Source organism: Canis lupus, chromosome 7, assembly GCF_048164855.1.
Source record: "Canis lupus baileyi chromosome 7, mCanLup2.hap1, whole genome shotgun sequence".
In the NCBI taxonomy this organism is placed as follows: domain Eukaryota; kingdom Metazoa; phylum Chordata; class Mammalia; order Carnivora; family Canidae; genus Canis; species Canis lupus.
In genome coordinates, this window is record NC_132844.1 from 16,629,215 (window position 1) to 16,641,957 (window position 12,743).

At 34.4% G+C, this 12,743-nt stretch overlaps 1 protein-coding gene and 1 long non-coding RNA gene across 4 annotated transcripts in view; one reads left to right on the top strand and one right to left on the bottom strand.

Moving 5' to 3' along the window:
- LOC140636377 (uncharacterized) overlaps positions 1-12,743 on the bottom strand; it is a 499,328-nt gene that overhangs the window by 270,112 nt on the left and 216,473 nt on the right. The window lies entirely within an intron of this gene.
- Positions 1-12,743, top strand: part of LOC140636612 (uncharacterized) — a 38,299-nt gene that overhangs the window by 505 nt on the left and 25,051 nt on the right. For all 3 annotated transcript variants that reach the window (XR_012033834.1, XR_012033835.1, XR_012033836.1), the window contains exon 2: positions 500-549. This is a non-coding gene — a long non-coding RNA (uncharacterized lncRNA). The remainder of the gene's footprint in view (positions 1-499; positions 550-12,743) is intronic.

Below are 12,743 nucleotides of genomic sequence, written 5' to 3' on the forward strand. Positions count from 1 at the left end.
AACTCTCTTGCTAAAAGAATAGGTCATATTTAAGAGTAACTCAAGATACTATAAAATTTTCCAAGAGTAGATAGGTTTCTATAACTTATACCATACCTTACTTTTTGAATTAAGAGTTAGCAAGGGAAGTTTTCAAATATCTCTTTAGGCACTCTTTCACCATATGTAAAAAGATTATTTTTTTCATTCTTTCCCATGTAACATAAAATCCATCTTCTTTATTCTCAGACTTTTCCCTTTCAAAATTTAAAGACCTAAATTAGTCAATGTTTACATTTAAATCCCTTTAAGAAATCCATACTACCCTTGAGATCATTAAGTCAAATAAACTACTAAATTTCCTATAAAGTATTTCTCAGGTTTCTATTGCCTACAAGGGAAAGTTTCATTCTTCAACACTTTTAAAAGGTGACTGATAAAGTATAATACAAATTACATAAGTTATGGTTCACTAGATTCAGCAGTTCTGTATTATATAGAAATTTAATCAATCTTTCAGGGATTGCAGACATATCACAGGAGGAGGTACTTTTGACCTTTCATGGAGAGGTAAGCAAGACAAGGTACTGAACTGCATATTTCAGTGAGTTTGTTGGATTTTGTATAATTGTCTTTCTTAGAATTTCTGGCCAAATTTGAGCCCTCCTATTTGCTGTTTTACATATAAAAAGAAAAACCTGCAACTTCACTATTTGAATCAAAATGTTACCTTTATTCAACCTAAATATTTTATTTTCTCTGCTTCAAGAAAGGCAGGAATAAGTAAAGAAGAGCATGCAAAATTATATAGAACACATTAAAATAATTCCCTTTGCACTCCTTATAAATTTCCCTCACAGTCCTGGCTAATAGTAGTTGTCAACATATAATTGTTAATAGTACTCCTTTTCAATCTCAGAAGTAAGCCAATTTGGATAATAAACTGTATGCTCACCCTAGTCAAGTTTGGCATCCAGTCCAGCAAAGTAACCCCAATTCGTCTGTGCAGCTGCTATCATCCTATATTGGATAAGGATGAAGAAGGATTATATACTCAATATCAATACAGGGCTCAAAATAGCCCAAAATATGGCACCAAAACAATAGAGAATTCTATGAAGGAGAAGTGGTATAAATACAGATATAATATAAAGCTCAGTTTACCTAAAAGCAAACAGTATATAATACAGCATGAGCTTTTTATGAATAAAAATAATACAAAATGTCACATGCCATCTAGTGCATATTGACTCTTACACTTAAAGTTGTTCTTTTTTTCCACTCTTAGGCTTTTAATACTTAAGATTTAAAAAAAAAAAAGAGTTCATTTAGTCAGAATTTTTCAGCTTATAGATGAGAAAGTGAAGCCCCAGGGATGCCAATGATTTCTCTAAGATAACCTAGTTTATTGCCTGGACAGGAACCAGAGTGTCTTGGTTCTCAAGAGACAGTTCTTTCCATGCTCTATCTCATGTGTTACAACTCAGATTCTCTCTACAGCTCCCAAAATTTGAGTATATTTACAAAAAACCATGTTCTAATTTATCTATGTACAAGTATTAAGGATATCTGCCAGTTATCTGAACTTTATTATAGCTTTAGGTACTGCTTTCATAGCAAGAAGGCACTGTAACATGTAATTTAAATGTAGTGTTTTCCAGGCACCTGGGTGGCATCTCAGGTAGTGATCCTAGGGTCCTGGGATTGAGTCCCACATTGGACTCCCCACTCAGTGGGGAGTCTGCTTCTCCCTCAACCTCTTCCCCCTGCTTATGATCTCTCTCTCTCTCTCTTTCAAATAAATAAATAAATGTAGTATTTTCCTTAATACTAAATGTTAGTTTGGAAATAAACCTATAGCTTCAATGCATCTTTTTAATGCCTACTATACAAATGTATCAATGTTTGAAAAATATGTCATGTAAAAAAGAAGTTATATTCCCTCTGAATACAGAATTGAAATAAACAATTAGGAAATCTAGACTATCCACTGGAAAAAGAAGACAGTCTCTTCAATAAATGGTGCTGGGAAAATTGAACAGCCACATGCAGAAGAATGAAACTACACAATTCTCTTACACAATACACAAAGATAAACTCAAAATGGATGAAAGGTCTAAATGTGAGACAAGATTCCATCAAAATCCTAGAGGAGAACACAGGAAACAACCTTTCTGAACTTGGCCACAGCAACTTCTTACAAGATACATCCATGAAGGCAAGAGAAACGAAAACAAAAATGAACTATTGGGACTTCATCAAGATAAGAAGTTTTTGCACAGCAAAAGAAACAGTCCACAAAACTAAAAGACAACCTACAGAATGGGAGAAGATATTTGCAAATGACCTATCAGATAAAGGGCTAGTATCCAAGATCTATAAAGAACTTCTTAAACTCAACAGCAAAGAAACAAACAATCCAATCATGAAATGGGTAAAAGACATGAACAGAAATCTCACAGAGGAAGACACAGACATGGCCAACAAGCACATGAGAAAATGCTCCGCATCACTGGCCATCAGGGAAATACAAATCAAAACCACAATGAGATACCACCTCACACCAGTGAGAATGGGGAAAATTAACAAGGCAGGAAACCACAAATGTTGGAGAGGATGTGGAGAAAGGGGAACCCTCTTGCACTGTTGGTGGGAATGTGAACTAGTGCAGCCACTCTGGAAAACTGTGTGGAGGTTCCTCAAAGAGTTAAAAATAGACCTGCCCTACGACCCAGCAATTGCACTGCTGGGAATTTACCCCAAAGATACAGATTCAGTGAAACGCCGGGACACCTACACCCCGATGTTTCTAGCAGCAATGTCCACAATAGCCAAACTGTGGAAGGAGCCTCAGTGTCCATCGAAAGATGAATGGATAAAGAAGCTGTGGTCTATGTATACAACTGACTATTACACAGCCATTAGAAACGACAAATACCCACTATTTGCTTCGATGTGGAGGGACCTAGAGGGTATTATGCTGAGTGAAATAAGTCAATCAGAGAAGGACAAACATTATATGGTCTCATTCATTTGGGGAATATAAAAATTAGTGAAAGGGAATAAAGGGAAAGGAGAGAAAATGAGTGAAGATATCAGTGAGGGTGACAAAACATGAGAGACACCTAACTCTGGGAAATGAACAAGGAGTAGTGGAAGGGGAAGTGGGCAGGGGCCTGGAGTGACTGGGTGACAGGCACTGAAGGGGGCACTTGGTGGGATGAGCACTGGGTGTTATGCTAAATATTGGCAAATTGAACCCCAATTAAAAAAATAAAAAAAAAATTAGGAAATGAACTGTGCTATCTAAAAGTGCTCAAATGTGAAATCACTGTCATTGGTTTTCATATTTTATTTTAAAAGTCACATACACATTAATATCCATTAAACTAATTATTTGTTAGGGTTGAGATCATTTATAAATAGACTTCTCTATCTGTAAATAGGCAGAAGTTAAATTTTTAAATTTCTATGTTTAGAATGTGATTTTAAGTCATTAAATTATAATAAGGTTTTCTCTAGTTAAAAAATAATAGTTTACTTTCTAAAATTGTTTTTTGGGGAAACTGTATGGCTCAGTCAGAATAACATGCAACTCTTGATCTCGGGATCATAAGTTCAAGCCCCATGAGGAGTGCAGATATCACTTAAATAAATAAACTCAAAAATAAATAAAAATTTTAAAATAGTTACATGTTTAAGTAAATAAATAAAATTATGTTTTAACTAAATAATGGTGCATTTTTTTATACTCTCACTTAGAAACTGAGTGTACTATTTCAAATTTACTAGAAATACTACATAATCTAAGACCAGTTTCACACATGAGCTTTAGCATATACCTTACTTCTTTTGACTGCATTTTGAATGCTAAGTAATTGAAGAGAAATGTACTGGTTTTCTTGGACTAGTCTTCTTGATCAGCCTATTAAATATTAAAGAGAAATTTAAATCCGGAGAACTTCTCAGGAAAAAAATCTATTGATAAATTATGTGAATGTCTAAGTTCTAAACTTTTCATGTCTACTGGTGTTGGAGACAAAGGACTACTGCTTGGTGGCATGATGGTGTTTTCCCAGAGTTCCAAACTATTTGAGAAATAGAGCATGAAATTAACTTCTATACCTTTCACAAATACATAAATAAAACTGAAATAACCCCAAAGATACAAATGCAATGAAACACAGGGACACCTGCACCCCGATGTTTATAGCAGCAATGGCCACGATAGCCAAACTGTGGAAGGAGCCTCGGTGTCCAACGGAAGATGAATGGATAAAGAAGATGTGGTTTATGTATACAATGGAATATTACTCAGCTATTAGAAATGACAAATACCCACCATTTGCTTCAACGTGGATGGAACTGGAGGGTATTATGCTGAGTGAAGGAAGTCAGTCGGAGAAGGACAAACATTATATGTTCTCATTCATTTGGGGAATATAAATAATAGTGAAAGGGAATATAAGGGAAAGGAGAAGAAATGTGTGGGAAATATCAGAAAGGGAGACAGAACGTAAGGACTGCTAACTCTGGGAAACGAACTAGGGGTGGTAGAAGGGGAGAAGGGTGGGAGGTGGGAGTGAATGGGTGACGGGCACTGGGGGTTACTCTGTATGCTAGTAAATTGAACACCAATAAAAAATAAATTAAAAAAAAACTGAAAAAAAAAAAACTGAAATAACATATGTACCAACACCATAGCCATAATACCAACTTCAACTACAAATGTATCCCCTACTTTTGACAACTATAGATTTAACTTTTCAGATACTAACAGCTTTTAAATAATCGTATCCGATATCACTGCTTATATGCTGCAAAACATATACTTATATCAAATCTTTCTCTGAATCTTTCCTTAAGAATACAATCTGGTACCAGACCGAAAGAAAGAAGAAACTTAAGCTAGTTCAAGTTTCACTCAAAATCTATATGACTTCATATTTGTCACTTTTCCAGAACAATAGAATTTCTATCTGTTCAAAGGAAAACTGTCTCCAATCTCTGGTTCCTGACTTATAAAGAAATGGGAAATGTTTTAATATATGTGAAACACTTGGAGTTCACAGGCAAAATGTTAAGTATGTAAACACTGAATATTACATACTAGGTATTATTCATAATTCATGTTGTCATGACCCACAAAAAAATTTCCTGAGATTTGAGAAATAGTATTTTGCTGATTCTATTCCACCTAATTGATTTAGTAGGACATATACTCCAATGAAGGAGATTTCCTCAACACCAAGGACAAATTTTTAATAACAAAGAACCAATTCTTAGAAGTATTTTCATCCTAACATCAAGGTCAGACAAAGAAGGGGTACATTGACAAATTAACAACCATGAGAATGCCATTTGGTGGTCATATAATTTTTGTGTAATTTGAATCATTTCTATATTACAAAACTAGATATGTATATTCAACATTATAAAGCATTCTATGTTTTTAAAAAACATCCATAAATTCAAACATTATAAAAATTTATCTTAGTAGATAAAAAAAAAAAATCTTCTGCTTTCCCACCCTGAAAAGTAAGAGTATTAAGTAAAAAGAACACTTGCCTACAAATCAGGAAATCTGGAGCATTGGTACTAATTTGCTATCCTTCATTTATTTGAAAAGCATTTCTCAGTGCTTGCTTTGAGCCAGGGGTTATGTAAGGGTTAAAAGGGAGCAGGATTAGACAGGAAAATAAAATCTAGGTTTATCAAGGAGGTCATTGTTTAGTTAAGAAGGAGGAAAATCAAATAGTTATAAAATGTATGTCTGGCTTTAATATGGAAGTCTAAAAAGTGATCTTAGGCCAAAAGGGAGGAAGCAATATTTCTGTTATAGGAAGGGGTAATGGGTTCACAAAATGTAAGTGGCTTTAAGAAATAATAATTAACAATAATTACAAATAATGTCTATTGAACAATGTCTTTGTGTTAAGAACTGGAAAAAAAGTTTTAAATACATTACCTTATTAAGATTTTTAGAGAGTAGCTCAAGATGGTGGCATAGGAAGATACTAATCTCACCTCCTCTCGCAGACACAACAAATTTACAGCATATAGAATAAATTCTTCTGAAAAAGACTTGAAAACTGGATGAACAGAACCTCAAACAAAAAGAAATTAATGGCATCAAAACAGGTAAAAGCATCAGAGACACACTCACTAAAATAAAGCAAACAAACAAACAAACAAAAAACATCCTAGGTGTAGCCATCCACAATCAGAAGGGAAATAAAAAAAATATGAGGGCAGCCCAGGTGGCTCAGTGGTTTAGTGCTGCCTTCAGCCCAGGGCGGGATCCTAGAGACCCAGGATTGAGTCCCACATTGGGCTCCCTGCATGGAGCTTGTTTCTCCCTCTGCCTGTGTCTCTGCCTCTCTCTCTCTCTCTCATTAATAAATAAATAAATAAATCTTTAAAAAATATATGAAAATTTTCCTTGAGAAGCAAGGGTCTGTGCTCCTAATCAGGCACTCCAATCTCTAAACCATGCAAAGACAGATGAGTCCTCAAGACAACTGGCTTTGACAACCAATGGGGAGTACATCCAGGAAAACCATAAAACTGAAGGGAATGGAGAACCAGCTCTTAAAGGGCTTATGCACAGATTCACTCACCCTGGGATTCAGAGCAAAAATATGCTTGAAAAGCACCTAGACCATGTGTGAAGGAGACCCACTTATTAAACTTCAAGCAAATGATGGAGGGAGAGGAACTTACTAGGACTCTGTTCAGGGGCAGAAACATTGGTAGGTGCCATTGTTTGAAAATATCATTCTAATTTGCTAATACTATCACTGGTGGGTGTCATTTGTGAATTCCTTCCAACCTGATAGCACTTGAGGATACGCCCTGCTGAGGGACCCACCCACCACCACACCATAGCCACAGCCCTACCACAGAGCAGGTAGGCATGCACCACTCACACAGGGGTGGCCTCTTGAGTGCCTCTCTCTGGTAGCCAGAGGTCATAACACTACTGAGCCCATGAGATATCTCCTACACAAGGCTACTCCTTCAAGACTAAGAAAAGTAGCTGACTTGCCTAATCCATAGAAATAAATACAGAGGGGATCCCTGGGTGGCTCAGCAGTTTAGCACCTGCCTTTGACCCAGGGCATGATCCTGGAGTCCAGGGATCAAGTCGGGTATTGGGCTCTCTGCATAGAGCCTGCTTCTCCCTCTGCCTATGTCTCTGCCTCTCTCTCATTCTCTCTCTCTCTCTCTGTCTCTCATGAATAAATAAATAAAATATTTGAAAAAAAAATAAATACATAAAGTCACAAAATGAGGAGACACAGGAATATGTTGCAAACAAAAGAACAAAACAAAGCCATAGAAAAACACTCTAATGAAACAGAGATAGCAACTGACTTCATAAAGAAGGTAATGAAGATGTTCACTGATCTTGTAGGAGAAAGGGAAGAACACAGTGAAAACTCCAATAAAAAGACAGAATATATAAGAAAGAATCAAACAGAACTTATGGAGCTAAAGAATACAATAACTTAAATGAAAAATATACTACATGTTTTCAAAAGTAGACTGGATAAAGCAAAATGGATCAGAGAGCTAGGAGACAAAACAATGATATACACCCAGACAGAGTAGCAAAAAAAAAACAAACAAACAAACAAAACAAAACAAAAAAAAAAACAAACTTTAAAAGTAAACTTACCTACAAAGACATTTGCAACAATATCAGGCAAAATAGTATTTGCATTACAGGGGTCCCAGAAGTAAAAGAGAGAGGAAAGGGGCCAGAAAACTTGTTTGAAGAACTAATGGCAGAATACTTCACCAATCCCGCAAAAGAAACAGAATTCCAGATCCTGGAAGCCCAGACAGTTCTAAATAAGATGAACCCAAAGAGGTCTACACTAAGACGTATAATTAAAAGAGTAACAGCTAGGGACACCTGAGTGGCTCAGTCAGTTAAGCATCTGCCTTTGGCTCATGTTGTGGTCTTGGGGTCCTGGGATCCCCATGTCAGGCTCCCTGTTCAGGAGAGGAGTCTGTTTCTCCCTCTCCCTCTGCCCCTGCTCATGTGCTCTCTCTCTCCCTCCATTGCTCTCTATCAAATAAATAATTAAATCCTAAAAAAAAAAAAAAAAAAAGCCAGTAACAGTTAAAAATTAAAAGAAAATCTGAACAGCAAGAAAAGAAAAATAACTTGTTACACTAAAGGAAAACTGAATAATATTATTAGCAGATCTTTCAGCAGAAACGTTCAGACCAGAAGAGAGTAGCATGACACAAAATGCTAAAAGGAAAAAAACTTCCAACCAAGGATCTCTACCCAGCAAGAATTAAAGGGAGATTAAGTCTTTTCAGATAAGCAAAAACTAAAGCAGTCCGTCACCACCAAACCAGCCTTACAAGAAATGTTAAAGGGACTTCTTTAAGCTGAAAACAAATGGCAATAATTAATAACAAGAGAACTTACAAAAGTAAAAATTTCATAAGAAAAGGTAAAGAGACAGTAAAGACAGTGAATCAGTCACTTATAAAGTAGGAATAAAGACTAAAAGACAAAAAGTAAGTCAATTAATTAAAACTACAATAATTAGTTTAGGGAAACATCAAATAAACAAGACATAAAATGTGACATCAGAACTATAAATTGTGGGATGACATCAAAGGTAAAGTTTGGGATGTGTTCTAATTTAAGTTTTTATCAACAGTGAAAATACATAGAGTGGCTGAATGGATAAGAAAACAAGATTTTTGTGCTGCCTACAAGAGACTCACTTCAAAGTGGACAAACATATTGAAAATGAAGGAATGGAGAAAGATATTCCATGCAAATGGAAACAGAAAGCTGGTGTAGCCATTGTCCTATCTGACAAAATAAACTTTAAAACAAATACTGTAATAAAGACAAGGAAGGATATTACATAATTATAAAGGAGTAAATCTAGCAAGAATATATAACATTTACAGATATAGAAGCACCAAAATATATAAAGCAAATACTAATGGACCCAAAGGGAGAAACTGACAGCAATACAATAAAGAGGACTTCAATATTCTACTTACATCACTAAATAGATCATCAAAACAGAAAGTCAGCAAAATACCTTGGCTTTAAACAGTGCATTATACTGAAAAACTTAATAGATATATATATATATATAGAACATCCCATGCAAAAAAGTAAAATGCAAATTCTTCTCAAGTGCACATGGAACACTGTGCTGGATAGATTATATGTTAAGCCACAAAAGAAGTCTCAATATATTGACAAAGACTGAAATCATCAAGCATCTTTTCTGACTACAGTGTTATGAAATTAGAAATCAATTATGAGAAGAAAACCTGAAAAACCACAGAAATGTGAAGATTAAACAACATGTTACTGAAAAATCAACAGGTCACCAAAGAAATCAAAGGAGAAATCAAAAACACTGAGAAGAATGAAAACAGAAATACAATATCTATGGGATGCAGCAAAGGTGGTTCTAAGAAACAAATTTATAGCAATAAAGACCTACATCAAGAAAAATCTCAAATTTAATATCTGGCTGTATATCTAAAGGAAGCAGGAAAAGAAGAATGAATGAAGCCCAAAGTTAGCAGAAGAAAAGAAATAATAAAGATCAGAACGGACATAAATGGAATAGAAACAAAGAAGGCAACAGAAAAGATTAATAAAATAATAACTCGTTCTTTGAAAAGATAAACAAAATAGACAAACCTTTAACTAGACACACACATATATACACACACAGATGGGGGGACTCAAATAAATAAAATCAATAATGAAAGAGAAGTTACAACTGATATCACAGATATACAGGATCATAAGAAATTAAAACAAACAATTATGCACTAACAAATTGGACAACCTTGGAGAAACATATAAATCCATAGAAATAATCTTCTAAGACTGAATCTTCAAGAAATAGAAAATGTAAAGGGACCAATTTCCATGACAAACATTGAAACAGTAATCAAAAACCTCCAGAAAAAAAAAAACCTCCCAAAAAACAAAAGTCCAAGAGCAGACAATTTCACTGGTGAATTCTAACAAACATTCAAATATTTAATATCCATCCTTCTCAAACTTTTCCAAAACCAAACAAAAGCAAAAAGAGGAAGGAATGCTTCCAAACTCATTTTATGAAGCCAGCATTACCCTGAAAATAAAACCAGACAATGGCACCACAAAAAAAGAAAATTACAGGCCAATATCCTTGATGAACACAGATACAAAAATCCTCAACAATGTATTGTCAAACTATATTCAAAAATACATTAAAAGCATCATAAACAATGACCAAGTGGGATTTAACCTAGGGATGCAAGCACGGTTCAACATCTGTAAATGAATCAACATGATATACCACATTAACAAAATGAAGAACACCAATCATATGATCATTTCAATAAATGCAGAAAAAGCATTTGATAAAATTTAACATTTATTTATAATAAAATCTCAATGAAGTTGGTATAGAGGAAATATACTTCAAAATTATAAAGGCCTAAAAAAATATATAAAGGCCTTATATGACAAGCCCACAGTTTGCAGATGATATGATATAATATATACAGAAAATCCTTAAATATCTACAAAAAAATCACAAGTGTTAGAACTAATAAACAAAGTAAAGTAGCAGAAGGCAAAACCAATATACAGAATTCTGTGGTGTTTTTATACACTAATAATGAATCATCAGAAAAAGAAATTAAGTGGGGCACCTGGTGGCTCATTCAGTTAAGCATCCAATTCTCAATCTCAGCTCAGGTCTTGATCTCAGGATTGTGAGTTCAAGCCCCATATTTAAAAGGGGCTTTAAAAAAAAAAAGAAAGAAATTAACAAAGTAATCTCACTTACAATTGCATCAAAACAGAATAAAACACCTAAAAAGAATATCAGCTGTACAGTGAAAACTGTAAGACACTGATGAAAAAAACTGAAGACACCAATAAATGAAAAGATATATAGTGTTCATAGATTAGAAGAATTAAAATTGTTAAAATGTCCTGCTACCCAAAGCAAACTACAGATTCAAGGCAATCCCTCTGAAAATTCCAATGGTATTTTTCACAGAGCTAGAACCAGTAATTCTAAAATTTGTATGGAACCACAAAAGATCCGAAACAACCAGAAAAAAATCTCCTTGAGAAAGAAGAAAAAAGCTGGGGATATCATTTTCCTTGATCTGAAACTATACTACAAAGCTATAGCACCAAAAAGTTTGATTTGCGCATAAAAACAGACGTGCAAATCAATGCAACAGAAATGACAGCCCAGAAGTTAACACACGCTATATGGTCACAATTTATTTATGACAAAGAAGGCAAGAGCATGCAATGGAGAAAATAAATGGGTGAGAAAACTGGATAGTCCCATGAAAAAGAATGAAACTGGACCACTATCTTGCACAAAAAGATAAACTCAAATACACAAAAAATTAACTCAAAATAGCTTAAAAATTTGAATGTAATACTGGAAACCACAAAATTTCCTGAAGAAAACATAGGTGGTAAGCTCCCTGGCATCATTCTTAGTGATGATGTAGTTGTGGATCTGATACCAAAGGCAAGGGAAGCAAAAGCAAAAATGAACTAGTGGGACTACATCAAACTAAAAAGCTTCTTTACAGTAAAGAAAACCATCATCAAAAAGAAGGGGCAATCCAACATATAATAGAAGATTTTATATCACATCATATCCAATAAAGGGTTAATATCCAAAATATATAAAGAACTCACACAACTCAACAATAAAAAAAAAAATTTAAATAGGCAAAAATCTGAACAGATTTTTTTTCCAAAGAAGACATACAGATGGCCAACAGGCATATGAAAAGACATAAAACATCACTAATTATTAGGGAAATACAAATCAAAACCACAGTGAGATATCACTCGTAGGAATGGAAATTGGTTCAGGCACTATGGAAAACAGTATGGAAATTCCTCAAAAAAATGAGATTAGATCTGCCATATGATCCAGAAATTCCACTTCTCTGTATTTATCCAAAGAATACAAAATCACTAGTTTGAAAAGATATATGCATCCTTATGTTTATTGCAGCATTATTTACATTAGCCAAGATATGGAAAAACTTAAGTGTCAATGGATAAATAGATAAAAAGCATGTGGTATAAATATTCAATATATTATTCATAAAGAATGAAATTTTGCCTTTTGTAACAACAAAGATGGACTTTGAGGGTATTATGCTATGCAAAATAAGTCAGATTAAGAAAGACAAATACTGTATGATTTCACTCGTATGTAGAATCTAAAACAAACACTACAAAAACAAACTCATATATACAGAGAACAGATTGATGTTTACCAGAGGAAGGGGGTTAGGCGTTGGTAAAATGGGTGAAGGGAATCCACTGTATGGTGATGGATGATAACTAGACCTTTGTTGGTGATCACTTTGTAGTGTACACAGATGTCAAATTATAATGTTTTACACCTGAATCTTATATAAACATTTTACATCATTTTATTTATTTTTTTTTGTTTTGTTTTTTTATTTTTTATTGGTGTTCAATTTACTAACATACAGAATAACCCCCAGTGCCCGTCACCCATTCACTCCCACCCCCCGCCCTCCTCCCCTTCCAACACCCCTAGTTCGTTTCCCAGAGTTAGCAGTCTTTTAGAAAAAGTATTTATAACATTAAAGGATAGTTACTATTACATTCCCCATCTGACAGATGAGGAAACTGAGATTTAGAAACTCAAGACTTAAAAATGTAAATCAAGCATTATAAAATATAAATGAATGTA